At 38.6% G+C, this 11612-nt stretch overlaps 1 protein-coding gene across 2 annotated transcripts in view; it reads right to left on the bottom strand.

The window, feature by feature from the left end:
• Positions 1–11612, bottom strand: part of LOC107734608 (protein phosphatase 1 regulatory inhibitor subunit 16B-like) — a 42368-nt gene that overhangs the window by 30351 nt on the left and 405 nt on the right. The window contains exon 1 of one of the 2 annotated variants that reach the window (XM_016546606.1): positions 11596–11612. This exon is cut by the window's right edge and continues 225 nt beyond it. The exons of the other annotated variant lie outside the window; for it this stretch is intronic. The gene's annotated coding sequence lies outside the window, so the exon portion shown is untranslated. The remainder of the gene's footprint in view (positions 1–11595) is intronic. 2 annotated transcript variants of the gene reach the window in all.

The raw sequence follows: 11612 nt of genomic DNA, 5'->3' as shown, positions 1-11612 counted from the left end.
CTTCTTCAAATTATATTTTAAATTATCATTAGGCCTATTGCCGCTTGCTCACTTCAGACATTAGACCTATGTGCATTTTTCTTCTTCAGATTATAGCTGAATGGTTTGCAGTGATCAATTTTAAATCTAGATTAAATCAAGGTTTATCTAATAATTCTGTTGCACCAAACTGCAAACCTTTAAAAATAAGCAGGTTTACATTTTTAACCCATCATTTTGATGGGATTTAAGTTATATTTAAGATTAACTTTAATCCTGTTGCACCATAACTTTAAACTCAGATTTAAATCTCAATTATGGATTAACTTTAAACTTAACCCTTAAATGCATACCTCGCTGTACCCAGTGGAAAACCCCCCAAAAGTGAACCGTACCGTGCCGTACCATGCAGTGAGCACTGAGGGCGGCCATCAAGGGAGCAAGCTAGTGAAACGTTGCACACGCAAAAGAGAAGGTCTGCACACATCCAAAAACGTATTTTAAATGCAAAATTGATTTCCGTGCGCTCGAAAGACTTTTTTCTTTGCAAAACGAACATTTTCTCCACAAACTCAGATCGCGCGCGTGCAAAAAGCATGTTGTTACCCTCAAAATATGATCTTTCGCGCGCAGAATTGTGGCAGAAATGTAAGCCCATAGGTTGTTACCATGATTAGCAAGTTACTAGCATGTATCTAGCATGATTAGCCTGTTACTAGCATGTTGTTACCATGATTAACAAGTTACTAACATGTATCTAGCATTATTAGCCTATTACTAGCATGTTGTTATTATGATTAGCAAGTTACTAGCATGTATCTAGCATGATTAGCCTGTTACTAGCATGTTGTTACCAAGATTAGCAAGTTACTAACATGTATCTAGCATGATTAGCCTATTACTAGCATGTTGTTATCATGATTAGCAAGTTACTAGCATGTATCTAGCATGATTAGCCTGTTACTAGCATGTTGTTACCATGATTAGCAAGTTACTAGCATGTATCTAGCATGATTAGCCTGTTACTAGCATGTTGTTACCATGATTAGCAAGTTACTAGCATGTTTCTAGCATTATTAACATGTTACTAGCATGTTGTTAACATGATTAGGAAGTTACTAGCCTGTTTCTAGCATAATTAGCATGTTATTGGCATTATTAGCATGTTACTAGCATGTTGTTAGCATGATTAGCATGTTACTAGCATGTTGTTAGCATTATTAGCAAGTTACTAGCATGTTGCTTGCATATTTCTAGCATGATTAGCAAGTTGCTAGCATTTTTCTAGCATGATTAAGCAGGTGCGTCCTGTTTTACTCGTGCCGAGCGCATCAGATTCCTGCAGAACGCCGCTGTTCACGCCAGCTAAACAAAACTCAGGATTTAAACTTAGTTTTGACCTCTGACCTCTTCACAGCACACATGTGACCCTGAGCTCCTCACACACACACACACACACACACACACACACACACACAGACATGAGCGGTGTGTGAGGGGAAAATGTGGTTTACACATCATAAAATAAACCCAGACAGAGTGACCAGGTCAGAAAACCACCATAAACCGGTTTACTCTGTGATACTGATCATATATCCTGCTTAATAACAAAGCACTTCAATAAACAAACATGAAATACTGATTAAAATGGTAAAATGACTATATAAGCAGACAGAGAGTGTGTGTCGTGATATGAGAGACATTTATATGGAGGAGATCACTGTCACTGATCAATGATATATTTATCTGCATCTGTTTCTGCTGAATCTGTTATTCTCCAGTCGGTCTGATGGATGAGTATTTCTAAAGAGTTAAAGATTTCTGCATGCAATGACAGTTTCTGCTTCAAGTCCTCGACAACTAGGACAAGAAATCCAGCCTGAATACATCAACCTTCAAGGACATCAGAGAGCGCATGCGTGTGTGTGTGTATGCGATTGTGTGTGTGTGTGTGTGTGAGCGTGTGTGTGTGTGTGAGCGTGTGTGTGTATGTGTGTGAGCGTGTATGTGTGTGTGCGTGTGTGTGTGCATGTATGTGTGTGCGCGTATGTGTGTGTGTGTGTTGTGTGTGTGAGAGTGTGTGTGCATGTTTATGTGGTTTATGAGGACACAAATTTGTATAATAACAAAAGGTATGACATAGGTATTACAAGGAGAATGTGATTTATGAGGACATTTTCAGTGTCCCCGTAATTCAAAAGGCTTATAAATCATTCAGAATTAGTTTTTTTGAAAATCTAAAAATGCAGAAAGTTTCCTGTGAGGGGTAGGTTTAGGGGTAGGGTTGGTGTAGGGCAATAGAAAATACCTTTTGTACAGTAGAAAAACCATTACGCCTATGGAGAGTCCCCATAAACCATAAAAACAAACCTGTGTGTGTGAGTGTGTGTGCATGTGTGTGTGTGCATGTGAGTGTATGTGTGCGTGTGTGTGCGTGCGTGCGTGTGTGTGTGTGTGCGTGTGTGCATGTGTGTGATTGTCAGCTCAGGCTGTTTCTGGGTCAGTGTCTCCCCAGTTATCAGCCCAAACCAGGCCAGCTATAGAAAGAAGAGAAGAGCAGGGGGTCAGCGGTGAGACACGATTACCTGTGACAGGTGAAACAGCCATAACCAATCACTCTAATCATCTGCACTGATGAGCAGCAGCTCCTGTAGAAACACAGCTGCAGCTTATGGACTCGGACTGTGTAGTAAGAGCCTTTATGGATAATACATATGGACAAGCAGTTAAAACATCAGTCATCACATCAGCCTCAGATTTCATAACGAGTATTTACTGAGCCAAAAACAAAAGCACAACCGCAGAAATGTCATACAAACTAATGGTGCTGCACAAATTTAATATTTCAATAATTTAATGACGCATTCACATGTTCACAGATCTCTGGTGTCAGTTGACAGTGACATGCAGGTCAAGAAATTAAATATTATTTAATTAAATATATTTATAAAATAAAATATTTCAGTGTTTTATTTTTAAGTGTTTTTACTTTTAAAATTATTAATTTATTTTAATTTAATTATTTAATTATTTCTTATTTAATTAATTTATGGACTCGGACTGTGTAGTAAGAGCCTTTATGGATAATACATATGGACAAGCAGTTAAAACATCAGTCATCACATCAGCCTCAGATTTCATAACGAGTATTTACTGAGCCAAAAACAAAAGCACAACCGCAGAAATGTCATACAAACTAATGGTGCTGCACAAATTTAATATTTCAATAATTTAATGACGCATTCACATGTTCACAGATCTCTGGTGTCAGTTGACAGTGACATGCAGGTCAAGAAATTAAATATTATTTAATTAAATATATTTATAAAATAAAATATTTCAGTGTTTTATTTTTAAGTGTTTTTACTTTTAAAATTATTAATTTATTTTAATTTAATTACTTAATTATTTCTTATTTAATTAATTATTATTTATTTTAATTATACTTTTTTTTTTCATTCAATTATTAGCTTTTCATCAACTCTTAAATCCCAAGTTTGGAAACCCTGCAATAAATTATTATAACAGAATCTACAAAAATTCAAATGGAAAAATTAAACAGGCCCTTGCTAACAAACTGTGACAAAAACCAAACCAAATATGAAACCACGTCCAAACTAAGTGGTCAGGAAAGCAACAGGCGTCACACCAACAGCGTTCCTGCATTAAACCCAATGAAGCTCTGAGTCCTTCATAACAGGCTCGAGTCCAGCGGCGCTGCATGGAAAAGCTCTGTGGAACGGGAAAGGCTTGTGTGTTTGTTTTGTCTATTTCAGGCCGTTGTGACCGCAGCAGTACATCACACACACACTGAGCTCTGACATCACTTGGGAAAAAGATTGGGCTTTTATTTTTGAGAGATGTGACCACGCCAAAGCCTCCACAGACTGACTATTGTTTCTGCTGCGACACGGCCGTCTGCCACGTAACATCCACCGGCTCAGAGTCTGACTGTGTGTGTGAATATAAATCAACAAGAAATAAAACATTTAATACAAACTCCAGCTCATAACATAATCTTGAATCATGAATTATGATTATGTAAAATGTTTTAATGACTGATGGCCACGACTGACACACTTCATACGGCCCTGTGATTTCTGCCATGCCCAAAACACAGAAGGAATACTGCAAAATTTGGAAGAATAAATCAAAAGACGTGCTGTACACTTAAATTGTGAATACTGTCTGTGATTAAACCGCAAAAAGACTGCTATTAAAATATGAAGTCTGCACGTTTATAATTATAATAATACAGTTCATTAAAACATTTTTTAAATTAATATTGCACAATTTTTGTACATGTTTTAATTTAAACAGTAAACCTGTTGTACAACACTGTTTGTCAATAAATGAAAGGAATTGTTCAAATGTAACATGACTACATTTTTAAAGATTAATTAATTTGTTTGATTAAAAGTTTTATGCATTCATTTGATTTATTCAAAGCGACTTATATTACACTCAAAGTAAACTTCTTATCAGTTCATGCATTTCTTGGGAATCAAACCCTAGCATCAACCCAGAACTCACTAGCAACACCCAAGCAACAACCCTGAAATTCCTAGCAACAACCGATCAACAACCTCAAACTCCCTAACAACAACCCAGAACTCCCTAGCAACACCTGAGCAACAACCCTGATCTTCTTTGCAACAACCTCAAACTCCCGAGCAAAACCCAGAACCCCCTAGCAACAACCCTGAACTCCCTAGCAACAACCCTCGCACTCCCGAGCAACAACCCAGAACCCCCTAGCAACACCTGAGCAACAACCCTGAACTTCTTAGCAACACCTGAGCAACAACCCTGAGCTCCCTAGCAACATCCGAGTAGGGATGTAACGATTACCGGTTTGACGATAAAAATTCCGTTTTTCCATAAGTGCTTCCTGCTGTCAGCGAGTGGATTTACAGAGACTTATATTTACATTCAGTCTGTGTGCAGTTTCTGTCTGGCCAAAAACGGGCCGAATTTGCATGCCCTGCTGTATATTTTGACCAGTTGATGAAAAACAAGCTTATGTGGATTCTATACACTTAAACAATTCAGATAAGTTATCTAGAATTATTTATGGAGCAGATAAAATACATATAATCATTTATTAATCAATTATCATTTTGACATATCTTTTCTTTATTTAAAGGCTGAAATGTGAGGTTTTGTTTTTAGTGATTATGCAAACAAAAAGTCATTTTATTTGTTGTTTGTTGATTTTTAAATATAAAACTTGGTGAAGTGATTTATGTGTCGGTACTTTTTTAACATCTCCAGCACATTTTAACAATACCGTGATAATACTGATAACCGTGATTATTTTGGTCACTATAATCGTGATAAGAAATTTTCATACCGTTACATCCCTACATCCGAGCAACAACCTCAAACTCCCTTGCAACACCCGAGCAACAACCCTGAACTCCCTAACAACAACACAGAACCCCTAGCAACACCTGAGCAACAACCATGAACTCCCTAGCAACACCCGAGCAACAACCCAGAACCCCCTAGCAACAACCTTAAACTCCTTAGCAACACCCAAACAACAACCCAGAACTCCCTAGCAACAACACAGAACCCCCTAGCAACACCTGAGCAACAACCATGAACTCCCTAGCAACACCCGAGCAACAACCCAGAACCCCCTAGCAACAACCGATCAACAACCTCAAACTCTTTAGCAACACCCAAACAACAACCCAGAACTCCCTAACAACAACACAGAACCCCCTAGCAACACCTGAGCAACAACCACGAACTCCCTAGCAACACCAGAGCAACAACCCAACCCTGTGTTAAACTTCAGGGATTTGTGTAAAAAAATAAAACTTTTTTTTAAATAATAATATAAACCAGAATCAGAACATAGAATTAAAAATAAATAAAACATTTCCTATGCCAATAATATTATTTTTTTTAAATTATTAAATTGTTATCAGTTGATTAGACATCCTGTTTGATTATTTAAATTTAGACCATTCAAATGGAATCCAGAAAAAACAGAAGACAGGTTTTGGGAAAAATAAAAAATCAGGGCTCATCAACACATTTCCACAGGCGTCTCCGTCACGCTCCAGCGTTTCCTTACTGCTGGTCAATTCACATTTCCTGCCAACTCATCGGAGACCATCAGTCGAAGCTTTACGACGATTATGTCAGCGTCAGGCACGTGCAGCAGACCTCCAGCCCCACCTCACCGCAACCACTCTGTTATCTCCTCCACCGCTCTTCTAAATGTCAAATTAATTTGAAGACATGCTGGCGATTCTCTCTAGATTTAAAGCTAATTAAAGAACACGAGCGAGAGCAGTCGGTCTCTCGTCTGCTCCTGAAGCGCAGGACGCTGGGAACTAATCGCTCTTTTTTGCCTGCTTTTAAAGCTCGTGCTTTTAGAGTAATGATTGCGCTTTCATTAATATTTCACACCGGATGGACGTCTCGGCCCAGCAGGGGAACAAAGCGGTTTCAAGACTAAAGTGGACAAAAAGCAAAAGCTTCAGAAGGCCATAAATGAATAAAAATATGGATTCATGCATGCGAATAACGATGCCAGTCTGCAGCAGCCGCAAACATCATGCACATGCATGCAGAACAACACACTTCCACTGCTGCCGTGCAAACTGCTCTGCTGACTGTCAAACACGCACACGCACACACACACACACACACACTCCTCCGGCGGAGCCGCCTGGTACAGGAAGGTACAAATAAAGGCTGCGAGAATGAAGCTCTCAAAATATCTGACAGCAAACCCCATTCAGCTTAACCCGTGGGCAAATAAACAATCCGTCTGCAGAGAGGAGATGCGTAGACGTTACTGTGCGTGTCTGAAGAAGAGCAGATGTGTGAAAGTCGGTTTAACCTCCTGATTGCTAATGAAACTTCAGAAAGCAAAGCCACACATGAGATTCCGTCTCATCATCAGGATCTTCACACTGACGTGTTTTAACCCTGCACAAAGCAATATCTCACTTCTCATTTTGAGGGTTAACAAAACTTGCTGAGATAGAATGTTACAGTAAACCAACAACCAATCACAAGCTGCTTTAATGCCTTATTAAAGTCGCAATAAAACTGAAGTAGCGACAGATGTTTGTGATGTATATCTGAGTGTAACAGATTACCCGAAAAAAATAAAAATGTTGGGCGGGGCTTGGTTCTGTGCATTGGTTGTTGATTGGATGTTCGGATGTGGGCGTGGCTCTCAAAAAGTGTGTGCAGATGAGTGTGAGCTTGCAGGGGCGGAGTCTAAGAGCATGAAATGATTGGAGAAATCCTGCATACGTCACCAAAGACAAGATCATCCAGTTATGATATTCTGATTAAACATTACCAGGTTAAAAAAAAATTATATGCATGTAAGAATCCTCCACAATATGATCTATAAAATGCATTTAGAAAATAGACAGGGTGAATGTACATTTCATGCCGACTTTATCTATTTGCTTTGTAACGCAGGATGAAGAAAATCAAATCATCTAGTTCTGTTAAGCTTGCAGGGGCGGAGTCTAAGAGCATGAAATGATTGGAGAAATCCTGCATACGTCACCAAAGACAAGATCATCCAGTTATGATATTCTGATTAAACATTACCAGGTTAAAAAAAAATTATATGCATGTAAGAATCCTCCACAATATGATCTATAAAATGCATTTAGAAAATAGACAGCGTGAATTTACATTTCATGCCGACTTTATCTATTTGCTTTGTAATGCAGGATGAAGAAAATCAAATCATCTAGTTCTGTTAGTCCAACTTTAAGACGTTAGACTTCAACTTTAAAAAGACATTACCGCTAAATAATTCAAGTGCATGTAAACTCACTTCCTGTAAGATTCGCGCAACCCCACCAACCTGTTCACCATCAACGCGAGACGCTTTTACACTGGTTTACCACATTTGTGATGGACTTACAGCATGAAGCAACCTGTTGAACTTGCTGAGTTTGTGAAACACCAGCGTGAAGAAAATCATGAACTTAAACCTCATCAGATCTGACTCACGTGTCCTTATCAGAATTACATAACTAATGACATTCGTCCTCCGTGTTTCTACTGCAATATGAGCGTGGTAGTAAAAATGCTGAAGAAATGTTTATATTGAGTAAAGCTGTAGCACTTGCACGTGTCTCACATGTGTTTATGGTTAGACTATAAGTACAGTCAACATGATGCTTGGTTAGTCTGCATTAGAATCAACGCTGACGTTGATTTTTTCATGAAAATGCAGCAGCAGACTGAGACATGCATGCAATCTCTGGAGCGCTTGTGTGTTTTGGCTCGTGTTCACCCAACAACAATGCAAGGAAAAGTCTTCTACAAAGTCACTTCGGCACCAGCAGCTTCCTCACACACACACAGTTACCGGCCCGGCCCGTGAGGTCACTTCCTGTACAGGATGTAAGGCTGTATCTGATTGGCTGAGAGTCTCATTAATAGCTCTCACATGGGGCAGAAACGTATGTAAACACACAAACATACACACTGTCTGATGGGTAAAAGTCACAGCAGACTACGCAACATAAAAACACTTCCTACGTCAGACTTTGGTCATGACTAACAGCGTTCTGAGATCCTTTTGATACATAAAACTGAAAAGCCTTTGTGCTAATATGGGCAATGTTTGCCTGGAAAAAAAAAAAACGTGTCTGTTGTGGCTCAGCAAAAAGGAAGATTCGTGGACCGCTTGCTCCTCAGAGCGAAGTAGAGGTAGTTTATTGCAAATGCAACCAATAATCATCACAAAAATAACAAAATAAGCCTTTTGCAATCTCTCAAATTTGTGTTGCATTGCAAAAAACTTTGCTGCAGCAGATGCATTCATGCACCGACACACACACACAGTGTTTTAATCTCATCCACCCACGTTAAGCTGTAAAGCGCGCTGTAAACAGGTCAGTGCCCAGATTAAACTGACGCTGTAAAGCGGTGTCACTGTTCAACTCAACGTCTGCAGCAAACGCAGCACATGGATTGTGCAGCCGCAGGTGTTTGTGAAAATCCAGAGACGCCGCACCGCTCAGAACACAGCTTTTGATGTCAATCACTGTGTGCGGAGCATATTAATTCATAAAGACGTTGTCTGTTTTACCCAGCCTGTTAATATTACATGAGTAACAATCTCATTTATGCTGCTGGAATTATTCAACAGCACAAACTCACACGCTAATGCCACATCAAAACACAAACCAAATCAACAACATCAGAGGATCATCGTGGGATATAACAGTCTCGACACTTACGTTTACAGCTAATATCAGAGTGAGAAACAAACTAAAGGCCTGTTCACACCAGGACAGATATTCAGTGTGATAAATAATTTAATTTGAATGAACGGCTGTCAATGTGTCACAAACATATGCGACAGATTTTTACAATGAGGGGCTGCCAACCAACAGGACTCACACTTTTGGTCACATGCTCAGAGACACGGCTGTTACATAAAACCACAACTTGGTGGCGCCGTATTTAGTATTTTACTATATCTGGATCTCATCTCTGTACTCATGGTGTTGTTTGATAAACATGTAGGTAGGGCTGCACGATTATGACAAAAATCATAATTGTCGATTATTCCCTTGAAATTGTAATTGCGATTATTAATTACGATTATCACAATTTACATTGAATGATGTTTATACCATTGTTTGATGCAACTGCATGCCGTATTTTTATATGAAAATAAGCTGAAAACACTCTAACTGAAAAACTTTTAGTGCTTTTCTATAGTATTAAGCCTCAAATGTCAAATATACATCGGATTGGTTTCTTCTTTAAATTATAAAAAAGTAAAAATATGAATGGTATTATAACGTTATGCTAAAACTAAAATTAAAATAATGGGAAAAACCCTTAAGATAACATGTTGAAAGAAAAAAACGCAATAACATAATAACATAAGTGGACTTTGAACGATTAATTGCCGCTTTGAACGATTACGTAATTGGGGCATCCATAATTGTAATCACGATTAAAAATTCGATTAATTGTGCAGCCCTACATCTAGGGAATACAAAAATTTGAATACTGTACGACTATCTTTTCTTTGTAACAACGTTAAGTTACATAGCATTTTGCGTCCTGGAGTAACCAGCGTATTTCTGATTTTCTAAACGTGTCATCTACTGTCAGACAGTAAATGTGCATAACCATTTAGACCATCTCCATTTTTTATTTTTACGTATTGTAAAAATCGGAAAACTTGAATGAGCATTCATGTAGGTCTGAACAGCAATTAAAATCGCAATGAAATGGAACGAGCCACAAATTTTTTGTATCGAGACGTACATCTGAGTGCAACGGGTTATCAGAAAAAAAAAATAGGGCGGGGACTCATTTCTGTCCATCAGTTGTTGATTGGATGTTGAGATGTGGGCGTGGCTCTGAAAACTGTAGGCTGGCAGATGATTGTAAGAAAGGGGCGGGGTTTAAATGAACAAATGATTGGCAGCCGTCACCAGAGAGAATCTGTCCTGAAATAAAATTACTATATAGCCTTAAAAAGCACAAATGAAAAATATGCATTGATTAATTGTTCACAATAACATAAGTGCATTAAGAAAATAGAGTGCATTTATATTTCATGCTGACTTTGAAATGGTGCACCATGTGCAGCAGAGATAGAATGCGTCTGTCTGATGGCTGTCAGTGTGTAAGCGTGCATGCAGGACAGAGCCGCAGGTAGACGCGCATGAAGGAACATCGTCAAGCGATCAGACAGGCAGAACAGAACTCTTCCTCCAGCAGCTGAAGGATGTGGATCGTCTCCAATCACACACACCTGAACACTTCATAAAGCCTTTAAAGGTCGCAGAAGCTCTCACTAATACACCTGATCAAAGCAGAAGCTCAAATGCCACAGAAGCCTTGCTGTTTAAAGGACAGCGCTGTATAATCCTGAGCAGACATCTCAATATAAAAAGAGGAACATTCTTGAGGTTATCTGTCCGACAGGCATGTTTACAGCAGTCGATATTACAGAAGTAAAAAAACACAAAATAACCCGTTAAAAACCTAAAGCCGTTATCGGTACGAGTTTATTCAGAGGAAAAGGAACTGGAGCTCATGCAAACGATAAACACACTTTGTTCTAATGCCGATTTGTCAAGGAGATTTTCTGAGAAATAATAAATAATGAGTGATTTTAGCTGAGCTGAAAAACATCAAGAGTCCACAGTTTAGGTCATTTACCCTGGTAAAACCAAGGTATTCTTTGAGGTACAATGTAAATATCATTAACATGGTAATTCATATCACACCAAAATACCACGGTATTACCACCTGACACCATTGAGACTCTACTTTTAACTTTGTTTACATTCCACAGATGTTTTATAAAGAAACTAAACACAGGATGTGGGTAAAATATCGATAGAAGTAACGAACCGTTTAAGTAACGAACGTTACTGATATAAAAATAAAATTTTTGACACAGTCAAAGACCACATTAGTATTATTAACAACACAAGTAGTATGGGCAACTAAAGTTAAATAAATATGACGATGATAACTATGGTAGAGTTCGACGCTCCGATTCAAAATAGCGCCGCACGGCGCGTCCGAACCAAATAACGGTCCCGCATTCGATTTATTGATTAATCACAGATCGATACTCACACATTCGGACAGCATCA

The sequence above is a fragment of the Sinocyclocheilus rhinocerous genome, unplaced genomic scaffold (genome assembly GCF_001515625.1).
Source record: "Sinocyclocheilus rhinocerous isolate Xijiao unplaced genomic scaffold, SAMN03320098_v1.1 scaffold2145, whole genome shotgun sequence".
NCBI lineage: Eukaryota > Metazoa > Chordata > Actinopteri > Cypriniformes > Cyprinidae > Sinocyclocheilus > Sinocyclocheilus rhinocerous.
The sequence above is the reverse complement of the archived record's forward strand: the minus strand, read 5'-3'. Positions and strand labels throughout refer to the sequence as shown.